Here is a 12,849-nt window from a genome sequence, read left to right as displayed (position 1 = left end):
TTAGTAATCACTCTTGGGGGTGGAGTGGATTACTCTGTAATTTTATTACAAGGGTTATTATACGCCTTCCCCTAAGACACTGAAACTCAAGCCTTTTCTATTTAGTTTTCTATTTAAAGAAGTACCTCTAAAAGCCAGTTTTTGGACCTGTGAAAACTGCACTGACAATGTCCTTTGGCAAAACTATGCTTTAAAATGTACTAGCTACTGGGGAAGGGGAGGGGGATTGAAAAATTTGGTTTTCTTTTTTCATCCCTTAGCAGTTGTAATATTGTGTACTCAAATTGGGCACCTGAGACGCCTGGGTGGCTCAGTGGGTTAAAGCCTCTGCCTTCAGCTCAGGTCATGATCTCAGGGTCCTGGGATCCAGCCCGGCATTGGGCTCACTGCTCGGCAGGGAGCCTGCTTCCTCCTCTCTCTCTGCCTACTTGTGATCTCTGTCAAATAAATAAATAAAATCTTAAAAAAAAAAATTGGGCACCAAAAGGTTATTACTCCAAAATATATGTTACCTCCTGCCTCCAGCCCCTATACACTCTTAAGGACTATTAAACTGATACTAACTTGTGCTTTGTAGTTTCAAACCTATTTCTCAAACGTCTTGAGTGAGACACGCACCAGAGCCAAAACTTAATTTTAATATGTGCGCATCAACCTTCCCCAAGCCCCTGGAGCTCTGTGAGGGCGAGGACTTAGACTAACTCAACTCAGAGGCTCACAAAACGTCAAGCAAGATACTGAACACAGCCCTCTCACGCTAAAGACAATTATGACGGGTCTTTTTGCAATAACGACACCAAATTTTGATCTAAACTAAACCAGTTTTTTGTTTTGTTTCAGCATACCCGCTCACAAACCGAAAGACTTCACACCCATCCAACGAACTCCACAACGACGTAGAAATTCACTCACCTACGCACTAAAGAAAAACAAGGAAGTCTAGAAGGGCGCGCAAGTGACATCACACGCATGCGGCGGCTCAGTTCTCACGCATGCGTATACGGTCTCTAGGGCTGAACTTACTGCTCCCAGGCCCGCGGAGGACGAACTGCATGCATGATGGTTCCTAGGCCTAAGGTATCCTGGAAGTTTCGCATTTTACGTAGATGGTGCGAGCCAGGGGGAGGACGGGTCCTTAGTAGAGTATCCGCCAGGAATTTTCGTCCCGCCGCCGGGCAGTCTTCTACGGTCCAGGCTGGAGACCCTAGCAGGGGAAGCGGGGACGGCCCGCGGGGCGATTCATAAATCCTGTAACCAATAAAAACTCTGTTCCAAACCGGGGGCGGGATTTGAGATTAGAAGCTCCTGTGGGCAGGGCACTTCCTGTGCCCCCCCCCCCCCCCCGTTTTCCCTGCCCTTAATACGCTTAGGCTGTGGACAAATATGTTTAAATGCCAAGGGAAAAGAATAAGGAGAAGTTGAACATCTGTTGAGAGAAGATACATAACTCATGATAGGAGGTGAAATGAAAGTGGCCAGAATCCGGAGCCAAGGTGGAGGATTTCATTTAGGGAGAGAAAGCACAGTATTTCTGAGTTGGATGAGACAATAAGAACTAGAAGATGATCTAAGCCTTACTTAGCATCGTTTTTTTCAAATGGACAGTTCAGCTCCCGAGCTCAGCTTCTTGTCCCCGCTGATTTGTGCACGGTATATGAATAGAAGGGCGTGAGGGGAAAGAGAAGGTGGGCTAACAGAATGCTTCCTGCTTAAAAAATAGTTACTTTAAACATAGCTATTTCCTCCTGCACATATGTATCTACAGCGGATGTCTTAGTCCAGATTAGCCTTGGAAATATTTATGCAATTATTTATTACATCCTGTCTTTGCATTGAGGTGGGTTTCACTTTTATTAAATGATCGGAAATATAAATAGGAAATTAGCAAAAGATTCACAGTTAATAATACGTCTTGTTAATTATACCCCCAAGCCATAGTTCTATAAACCAATGAAGACGTTAATCCAATCTATCTAAAAATGCATTGCTCATTGATTAAGTTATTTCTTCGTAAAATCTGGGCGCATCTGGGCGACTGCGTCTTAGGTAGAAAAAACGGAAGGCACAGGAAGTGCCCTGCCCACAGGAGCTTCTAATCTCAAATCCCGCCCGGGTTTGGAACAGAGTTTTTATTGGTTACAGGATTTATGAATCGCCCAGCGGGCCGCCCCCGCTTCCCCTGCCCGCACCTCCAGCCTGGACCTTAGGAGACTGACTCTGAGCCTCCAGGCACCCTCCCGCCCCCAGTCCAAAGTTTTATAGTCCAATTCAAACAAAACAGGTAAGGTACTTTCTCTGCAGCGGACCCTCTGGCTCTATTTCAAAATGGCTGCAGTCGTGTCAATTTTTCATACCACAATGTGAAAGGCTCAATTTTTAAAAGTTAAAATGAGATTCTCACTAATAAATAATGAGCACTAAAAGTCAATAAGTATTTTTTTTTTAAGATTTTATTTATTTATTTGAGAGAGAGAGAGAGAGCATGAGAGCTGAGAAGGTCAGAGGAAGAAGCGGACTCCCTATGGAGCTGGGAGCCTGATTCGGGACTCAATCCCAGAACTCCAGGATCATGACCTGAGCTGAAGGTAGTCGCTTAACCAACTGAGCCACCCAGGTGCCTGATAAGTATTTTTATTAATAAAAACATAAATATAAAGATATGGTGCTGTTTATAAGTTATTAAGCAGAGATAAAAGGAATTAATCTGCATATTTCTGGTACTTCTGTAACGGAGACCAAGCTCTTGTTCACCGCACAGTAGGCCTGTCAAGAGGAAAGATGTTGGGTAAGGAAAGCAACTTTATTTGGAAAGCCAGCAAACTGAGGAGATGTGGACAATCATCCCAAACAACCATCTTCCCTAGTATGAAATTCAAGTTTCTTTTATGTTAGCAAAAGGAGGAAGTCAGGGGGAGGTTGGAGTCAAAATGATTACTGACCTCTCTAGACATCTCAGGAAGCTTGTATAACTTCTTTGTCTTTGGTCAGTTGATCTTTACATACAGGAATCTGGTCATGCCATTTCTTAAACATAGCATAGTCAATTCTATATGTATTTCCTTATCCTTGACTGGGATAGATTTGGGGTAAAAATCAATTTTTATTAATCTTAGTTGTAGCATGTCTATGTGCTGGGCTAAGCAGAAGTTTCTAAGCTAGAGGTCACAGCATCAAAAGAAACAAGCAATATGGAGTCAGACATGCTAATTTTCTCCCTGATACACTTCTCTCTTGTTAGCATTTTTACATTGCTCTTTACTATTTACTTTTTAACCTGAAACTCTGAATTGAATTTCCTAGTCACCCAGTACTTCAAATTTATTTTCTTGGCAATAATTGCTGCATCATTAGCCCATTACTATTGTGATTTACAATCTTCCTGCAAGCTGTTGTTGGCACGTTGCATCCCTAGAGTTTGACAATATCATCTTACATTATCTGAGATTCCCTAGCAGATTTCCTAGCTAGGTGACATTGGTTAGAGTTCATTTCCTTATAACCTAAGGGAATTTTTGTCCAACCCTATTGAACATCTAGATCAATTTATAAAATCCTATTTCAATAAAGCATCAAATTTTTATATATTTGAAACAAGATAATTCAGACATAAATTATAGCAAATTTATGTTTAAATTAATAAATTTAAATGATGAGATCTATAATCACTTAGTGCATATTAGGAAGGTAGCATAACAGGGAATCTAAATGTGCAAAGCAAGGCCTGGACTAAGCAAGAAGGGCCTAGATTTTCATATGAGGAGGAAAGGGTCATTCTCCTGTTTTGGATCCTGCCACATGGCACCTAGTGACTCATACTGAGTGAAAGGGTTAAGATAGGCTGACTCCACAGAGATAGCCTTCTGTTGAGTTATACTAATGATATATGTTGAGATGGAAAACAAAACCTCCATTCAAAAAAGTTAACATGAGTATTAATTCAGAAAAAGATTCTCTGACAAGTTGGCTTATAGAACAAAACCAAGACTTGCAGGTGCCTATGTGTGGGAAGAACCATGTTGCCTAAAAATATGGTTGGTTTTTCAGGTTTCTCTGTAGAGGTGAAGAAGAGAGAAATTAAAGAGGAACCATCAAAAAACTAGATGGTGTGTACTCTCTGGTGCTTGTACTGTCTTCCATTCACAAATTAAAAAAAAAACCAAAAAAACAAAAACTTTACTAGAGTAAAGTTACTGAGCTCACAGTAAGGAAGCAAGGAGCTTTGTTCATGTTCATATTGATACCAGTATAACCGAGGCAGCACACAGAAGAGATGAAATATAAGAGGAAAAGACTTGCTGGAAATTAACAAACATGAAGGTAAATTAGAAGATCTTTCAACTTCTTAGCACTGTAAAAGTAGGGGTTTATGTCTAGAGTTTAGAGTGCCTCTTTTTAACATGCCCTATATTTTATACCATGAGGATATGTTCTGGAAAATCCTGCAGTAACACTCACATATAGAACCTCATTTCTATGTAATCTTAGAATAAAATATTGCACTGATGGCTTGTTTGTTTTGGAAAGTCAGTCATCTAAAAGTTGGAGAGCACCATAGCAGGTAGCTATTTATCTGCCCAATATTTTTTCTCTTTTTTTCCTTTCTTTATTGAGTGACCCAAAATAGGAACATTTTTAAAGCCTTTATAATGAAAGATTTTAAGTAATGGAAAATTGATTAGAAGGTTGCATGTTTTTTAAATTCATCATGGTTATTTGGAATAATAGAGAACCATTTGCTTTAGGTTCAAAATGCATTTTTAACACAAAAAGACATTTCCTAACTTTGTCAGATCTTCTATTAAATAGAATCTGCATTTATTCATTATATTCCTACTTTTTTTCAGGAATGGAAAGCCAACATCACAGAGTTCCCTTAATGAACACTGAAGGTATTTTATTCATTTTTCACCTGTGTACAATAACAGTGAGACTTTCTATGGCTAAACGGCAGTATATCTTTTCTTCCCACAACTTGCCCATCAAAGATTATGTGTTGTTAGAATGATAGGGCTGTAGCCAACTGAATTAATTAGAGAGTAAAATATCATTTCTGTTGGCCCTACTTTTATCTAGTTCTTCATAGTAAAAAATTAGTCTAAGACATCCTTCCTATGATTACAGCAGAATAGAAATGATTACCATATAATCACATTTGAAAAACTTCAGTTTAATTAGGGTATATTCAACCCAGAGTGCAGTGTCAGAGTCTGGCACAGCCAAAGAAATACAACAGATGGAGAAAAACAAATACTCTGCCATTCCTACTTATTTTCATATTAAAATGGTGTAAATGGGTCCAAGGTCTAGAGGCATGTTTATTTAACAGTCTTGTAAGTGTATTAGAATTTTAAAAAAAGATAAAGAAGAAATACATTCTTTTTTGTTTTGTCATTTTTCTCTAACCATTAAGATTTTTTTATGTACTCCAAATAATCTGCTAATTCTGTACATATTAGACACCCAAATGCTAATAATAACTTTGATCAGTGTCATCCTAATTTTTCCTTATCTTAGAAATGCCTCTTTTCCTTCCATTTATTCCTGATTTTTTTTTTTTTAAGATTTTATTCATTTATTCGACAGAATCACAAGTAGGCAGAGAGGAAGGCAGAGAAGGGTGAGGAAGCAGACTCCCTGCTGAGCAGAGAGCCCGATGCAGGGCTCAATCCCAGGACCCCATGATCACCACCCAAGTCGAAGGCAGAGGCCCTAACCCACTGAGCCACCCAGGTGCCCCTTCCTGATTTTCTTTATATCACGTCATCTATTCCTCCATCAAAAAATCCTATCCTCTTTGCCACAGTTAAAGATTCAGGAAGGAGCACATAACCTAATGCATTCCAAGGAGAGATGAAGAGATGTTTGCTGGAGACTTATCTAGAAAAGATAAGTCTGTAAGTTACTAAATTACCTTCTCAAAATGTTTAACCTAGGCCACAGGAGAAAACAGGTTTCAAATCAGTAATCACAGAAGTGTTGAACAAGGACATTGGATGATGATGGCTAACAAAATATAAAAACTCTCTCCAACACAAATCACCTTTAATGGCCATAAATATTACAAAATATTAAATCTAAAGTGGTGATGGAAAACTAGAATGTCTTTTATCAATTAGTCATGTCATTTGAGGAATCCATTAAATACAGAAAAAAGAGGAAAGAGGCTTACAGAAGAGGATTGAGCAACAGATGTGAAATAGTACCAAAGGATGCTTCATGCCCAGAGCAACACATTCAAACAGTTGGGGAGGCCCCCAGAGAAGGGATTATTTGGGTGAATGCATGTGGAATAGCTGGACAGAGTCCTCTTCTTCCCTGGACATCAGCTACATTTGTCCTTGGAACAAAGTGGCAAGGGTGAGTGCCTGCATCATTGAAGCCAGACATAATCAGACAGAAATTTCTGTCATAATCTACCAGCATTTTGCTCCCACAGTCTCCTAAGGCCAGCTCTTATGTCAGAATGTACATCCACAGCCAGGCAAAAACAAATTATCAAACAAAAATATCAAGAGCTAGCAGAAGTATTGCCAAAATATTAAGGAAAATATGCTTTACTAACGTCAGTTACCAAACCCAATCTGACAAGAAATGAATCTCAAGATTGTAGAGCACAAACAGTAGACTTTAAAAGGAATCTAATTAACTTGTTCAAAGTGAGTCAAAATGTTACAAAAATATCAGAAATAATAAAGGGACCTATTATAGATGTAGGACATTAAATGAGCATAAAATAATTGGTGTGACAAGATTTTTGAAAATATGAAATAGTTTGTATGTAAATATTAAACAACACATTACTGCACAAGCAATGGGCCAAATAAGAAATCAAATGGCAAATCAAAATATGTCTCAAAAAAAAGTATGTCTCAAAACAAAAGAAAAGGAAAATGCAATATTCCAAAACTTATGGGATGCAGCAAAAGCAGATAATTAGAGTGAAATTTATGCAATAAATGCTTGTATTGAGGAAAAAAGTTCAAAAAACAACATTAATTGTAAAAATTTATACCAATAAAATTTAAAGGCTAAATGAAATGGATAATTGTGGGGGATATAAATTACCTAGGTTTGCTCTAGAGTGATAGAAACTGAATTAATGAGAAATTATAGATAAAATGGAAGAGACAGTAAAAGATCGACTCTTGAAAAATACACGAGTCCCTGAAACAATACATTATCTGTTAATAAAAAAAAAATACTTGATTAAAACATTTCACTTTTAAGCTGGGGAAGAAACAAAATCTCTGTCCACTTCTAACAAAGAAAAATGATGAAGTAGAAATTGTGTATTTGATGATAATAGCACAGATGATCCCAAACTTCAAAATATTTCAATAAGTCATACCGTACGTATGAACCAGGGGACCATTTTGAGAGAGAAGGCTGAGAGATCACTGACCACTTCAGATCATGAGCAAATCTCTCAGAACAGCATGTTTCCGAGTAGTTGGTGCCATCCAGTGAAAAATTAACTCTTGTGTTAGACATCAGGCTTAAGTGTGTGGGCTGAAAAAGCCTTCCTAATCCTTTGTCCTCATGGAATGGCAAGGGAGTTAGAGTTGAAGGAAAAAAACCTACATATATTCCATTTTTGCAACAAATCATTTTACCAGACTCTTCTTCATGTTAGCCCCCAAAGTTCTCATCTTGTCTCCTCCCGCATCAAATCCCGTAAATAATGAAACCAGAAAGAGCTTCTCACTTTCACAGGTATGCAGCATTATAGAAGGAACGTACAAGGCAAAAAGTCATTAAAAAAAATGAAAAGCTAAAAACAAAGCCAACAAAATATTTCAACATAGAGTAGATAAAAACTTTAGTGAAGTATTTTTCTGTGAAATCAAGTAGATTAATTAAAGAAAAAATTCTCCACGTGTGAAGATGTCAAGACAGAAATATGGGAACTCAGAGGAGAAATAATGCAACAAAATAAGTGGGAACAAAGATAAAACCATATGAGTGATACAACAGTTGAAGCATCCACACCACTGAAAACAAATCTACCTAAATGAAGGACAAATTCCAGTTTATTGAATTACATAATAGAAAAAAAAGGCATTTAAATAACTAGGAAGAAAGATATGTGACAACTGGCCAAAAATAGATAATTATACCCATACCCAGGATCCACATAAGAAAGAAAAGAACAATTAGAACAAAAAGTAGACTTAAAAATAGAAATCAAGAAAAAAAATCCCAAAATTAAAACACTTGAAAACAAATTGAAGTTGACATCGTATTCTAATTAAAATGGACTCAGACTTACTAATACTGTGGCATTTTCACATAAATTTCCTGGACTTAGAGATTTCTATGGCACATAAGCCACCAAAACTAAGTAAAAACAAAACAAAACAAAACAAACCTCTGTTGGTTTTAATCTTCTCTACAGCATTTTTCAATGTGAGAACCAAATAAAGCAATTCTAGGAAATCCTCAAGTAGATGAAGTGTGACTTAAATATTTTATACCATCCTAAATTTTGGTTTATCTATAAAAGGCAAGACAGGTGATAGTGACAGACTCCCTTGGTATATAGCCGGCTCTGAAAATATAGGCTGTTTGCTCTCATTTGCATAGCCTATATAATTTCTACTAAATTTAAAAAGACTTCTTAAAAGCTTCATAGAAGCTTTAATATGGAAATATGCCTCTTGAACCTCCAACACAGAAAGGTAAAATAAATGTTTCTCCTACTCACTCTTCTTATTCTATGCATTCTTCTTTTCTCAGAGCACATTCCCAAAAGTGAGTCTGTGGTAATGTACAGATCTTCCCAGCGTAATCTTTTTAGCTTGTCAGTTATCTTTTTGGGAAAATAAATAATGGTGCCTGGACACAAAGTTCTCTTTTTCCCCCACATTTGTAAGCATAATTTTATTGGGCTGAACTTATATTAGATATAAATGGTAAATAGTTCAAATAATTTTAAATTATGCTATGATATGTATTTCTTTTTTTAATGAAAACCATCTGCCTTGATATTACTCATTTCTTTGTAAGTTGTTAAAAAACAAATATCCTTAATTTCTCTCTTTAGCCACTTGTATTTTCTGCATCTTAAATCTGATGGTATATGGCAGACACTCTCTCTCTGCTTTTTCTCTTCATTTCCAATTTCTTTCTTCAAATATAAATTAAAGATAAGAGATGTAATTCTCCATGTTGAAAATAAGAGATTCTACCTCACCCATTTTCTTAGGGAACTTTAGAAAACTTATAAGTTCTTTCTCTATCTCTTTGAAATGTATGTAAATCTTTTTTAAAAAAATAGACCTGTTACCAGCTTTATGACCCAAGTATATCTCTTCCAAGGACCTGTGAGCCATCTCTTGGAAATTTAATTATCAAGAGAGATAGCATCCTGATTCCTCCCCATTCCTGTAGCTTCCTTCATTTAAGTGGCTGTCTTTCTCCAAGTTGCAAAACTGCCTCCTAGCATAAAGATAGAAGTTTGTCTTTCCCTTGGATAAAGCCAATTAACTAACACAGATGGTCACGTCAATTACCAGGTAAATTTAGAATGAACTGTGTGGTGACAAATAGTGCTGTCAAGTTCTCTTTCTTGGTAAACTAAATTCCTCTATTCTAGACTTGGCATTTAATTTTAAAAATCTAAACATAGAATTATATACTTTTTGATTCAGTTTTATCTCGCTATATTCAGCTCGTTTTCTTCTAGCAGGTCTTTTTGAATGTCAACGTGCTCTCCAAGTATTAGCTATGATTTCAGTTCTGGGTTAGTAACAGATTGGATAAGTTTATCTTTTATTTTTCCTCTAGGTGAGAAATTGACTAGCATTAGTTTTTCTCTGGAACAATACCATTTCCAGAAAGATAATAGAAACCAAAAAATTGAAAATGTATGTCATTCAGCACTTGATATAATAATATGTTATTAGACTGAGTATGTCTTGAATTCATCTATAACGTTCATATATGCCAGGCATTGTTCTAAATAGAAACATAAACCCAGTTAACCTTTATTGTAGCCCTGTGAAGTAGTACAATTATCATACCATTTATAGATGACTAAACTGAGGTACAGAGTAGTTGTATAATTTACCCAAAAAAAGCTTTAGATAGTAAATAGTGGAGCCAAGATCTTAAACCAGAAAATCTCACTCCAGACTCATTGTTTTAAAACCAAGCTCAATTCCTGTTCTAGCCAATGTATTACTTTGTAGTAGCATTGCAGTTTTATCACATGGTAGATGAATTCAATGTTACTTTTATTATTGATAAAATCTTTGGCAGTATTGTAAAATGTTTTTTGTGTTTATGCTCAGAAATTTATTTTACCAATTATTTTCATTAGTTCTAAGAACCCTTTTTGAAATAGTAGTGGTTAAGTAGTAGAACCTAAGAAAAACACTAAGAAATGAAGTTATTTAATTAAGTTTCCATAACTGGATCTGAGCATTTTTATGTTGGAATATAACTGCAAGCACTGAAATACTCTGAAGTTAACACTTTATTAAGATAAATAGAGGAAATTCACACCTCTCTTGGTGTTAAATTGTTCCAGGCTTCATAGCAGTTTACAAGAAACTAGTGCATTGATTTATAGCATGAAAGCTATCTCTGCAGCCAGAGAGGCTAGCTGTTTTATTATTTGGTAACTAGAATCTTAGATTGTGAAAACACAGCAAAATCTACAGTGAGAAGAGTATGCCCTCACAATCTGTTTTTCATATACAAAGCTCATGTGAAACAAATCATCTGAAAAATAAAGATATTTTAAAATAAAAACAGAGTCATATTTACTCTAAATTCTTATGGTTAGCCATTTTCTTGTGCTGATCTTCAAAATCTTTCTATGAACACATACATCAGGAAAACTGCTAGGTGAGCTTTAACACCAATGAAAATCTCTTTAGGAAATGTAAATATAACAAGTGACAAAAACTTATACATTATATTTGTACTTGACATTATTCTTGCAGTTCTAATTTGTTCAAAATATTCAAGAATTTTTTAGAACTAATTTTAAGTTTTAATATCTGGGAAATGAAGTCATTTTCAGAATCAGTTGGAATGGGCAATAAATTCCCCTTTTTACTGTGAATTTTTATCTATTAATTATGAGTAATGTAGGCAGTCATATCTTTTCCTTTCATCTTAACAGAAAAAATTCTGAGATAAATATAGTGAGGCTTTTCTTCCTAGCATTTTGGGGGAGAATGCAGTTTTTATTTATCAATAACTCATTGAGAGACTATTAGATCTTATATATATTTAATGAAAAGTCCTTTATATTTATTTTATGGCACTATTGTTATTTGACATCAAACAACTCAAGGGAAACTTGTATTTGTTCATTTTTAAAGATTATATTTATTTATTTTAGAGAGAGAGTGCATGAACAGGAGGAGGGGCAGATGGAGAGGGAGAGAGAGAATCTTAAGCAGAGTCTATACTGAGTGTGGAGCCCAATGTGGGGCTCAATCTTAACCCTGAGATCACACCTGAACAGAAATCAAGAGGTAGTTGCTTAACCAGCTAAGCCACACAGGTGCCCCTCAAGAGAATCTTTTAAATAATGAATGATATAAAAGCAAATAAGCTATAAAAACAGGTATGTTAAAAATATTTTATACTTTCACCTGAAAGTGAAAATGAGTAGATTATTTCTACAGGGGGAAGAAATATTACTTTCTAAAAATATTTCTTAATAAAAACAACACTTCTTAAGATTTTAAAAGATTAAATTATGAGAAAATGAGATTGACATCAATTGGGAAATACAACTGAGCGTAATTATACATGAATATTCATGAGCATTATTCATAATAATCAAAAAGTGAAAACCACCCAGATGTCCATCAACTAATGAAAGAATAACCAACATACAGTATAGCTATATGACAGGATATTATTTGTCAAAAAAAAAAGAATAAAGTATGGGTACATGATACAACATAGACGGACCTTGAAAATAGGCTCAATGAAAGAAGTCAAAACAGCACATACTACATGATTCTATTTATATAAGGGAATTCCAGAATAAGCAAATCATTAAGGACAGACAGTATATTAGCATTTCCTTGGGGAAGGGGAAGAGATGAGCAACTTCTAACAGGTATAGTCTTTCTTTTTGGAATGATAACTTTTTCTAGCCTTAGATTGTGATGATGGTTGCAGAATTCTGTGAATATCGTGAAGCCATTGAATTGTGTGCCTTAAACTCATGAATTTTATGGCATGTGAACTATATCTCAATAAAGATGTTTAAAAAAATGATTCCTGGATGACCATTTCTCCTAACACACTTGGAAAAAATAAATGTAAAACTACTTTGAAGAGATTTTTATAATCTATGCTGCACAAAATGCCTCTGGAGTAAATAGTTGATTTGCAAGATATGATCACAATAAAATATTTTAAAAATCACAAGAAAATGATCTACCTCAGACCTAGCAAATGTAAGAAACATATTTGGAACATATAAGGAGTAATAAAATAGTTTGAGACAGAAAATAATAAAAGTTTATTTAATATAGTTAAAACCATATATGAATGGAAACCATAAGAAAAGAATTAGGCACTAGGAAAAAATTCAGACTGATCTGAAAACTCATCACTTAAAACTTTAAAAAGTAAAAAATTTTAAGGATTCTTGAAATAAAAATGAACAATAAGCAGGTCAAACAGTAGATGAAATAAAGCTGAAGAGAAAATGTTGAAATGTTTGAATTTCTCAGAACAGCCCAGAGAGATACAAAGATTAAGCAAATGAGAGAGAGACTAAGACATGTAGAAGACAGAATAGAAAATCATATATATATATATATATATATATATATATATATATATATATGTATGTATGTATGTATATGTATCTGG

At 35.3% G+C, this 12,849-nt stretch overlaps 1 protein-coding gene and 1 long non-coding RNA gene across 6 annotated transcripts in view; one reads left to right on the top strand and one right to left on the bottom strand.

Moving 5' to 3' along the window:
• POT1 (protection of telomeres 1) overlaps positions 1–1,193 on the bottom strand; it is a 78,599-nt gene extending 77,406 nt beyond the window's left edge. For 2 of the 4 annotated variants that reach the window (XM_032870052.1, XM_032870068.1), the window contains exon 1: positions 913–1,017. The gene's annotated coding sequence lies outside the window, so the exon portion shown is untranslated. The other 2 variants (XM_032870060.1, XM_032870042.1) reach the window with 2 other exon arrangements.
• A 1,047-nt stretch (positions 1,194–2,240) lies between these two features.
• LOC116875001 overlaps positions 2,241–12,849 on the top strand; it is a 30,739-nt gene continuing 20,130 nt past the window's right edge. The window contains exons 1-3 of one of the 2 annotated variants that reach the window (XR_004384114.1): positions 2,241–2,281; positions 4,845–4,889; positions 5,804–5,894. This is a non-coding gene — a long non-coding RNA (uncharacterized LOC116875001). Of the gene's footprint in view, positions 2,282–2,582; positions 2,615–4,844; positions 4,890–5,803; positions 5,895–12,849 lie in introns of those variants that run through there. The other variant, XR_004384113.1, reaches the window with a different exon arrangement.

This window comes from Lontra canadensis, unplaced genomic scaffold (assembly GCF_010015895.1).
Source record: "Lontra canadensis isolate GAN:19392208 unplaced genomic scaffold, GSC_riverotter_1.0 scaffold2, whole genome shotgun sequence".
In the NCBI taxonomy this organism is placed as follows: Eukaryota; Metazoa; Chordata; class Mammalia; order Carnivora; family Mustelidae; genus Lontra; species Lontra canadensis.
The sequence above is the reverse complement of the archived record's forward strand: the minus strand, read 5'-3'. Positions and strand labels throughout refer to the sequence as shown.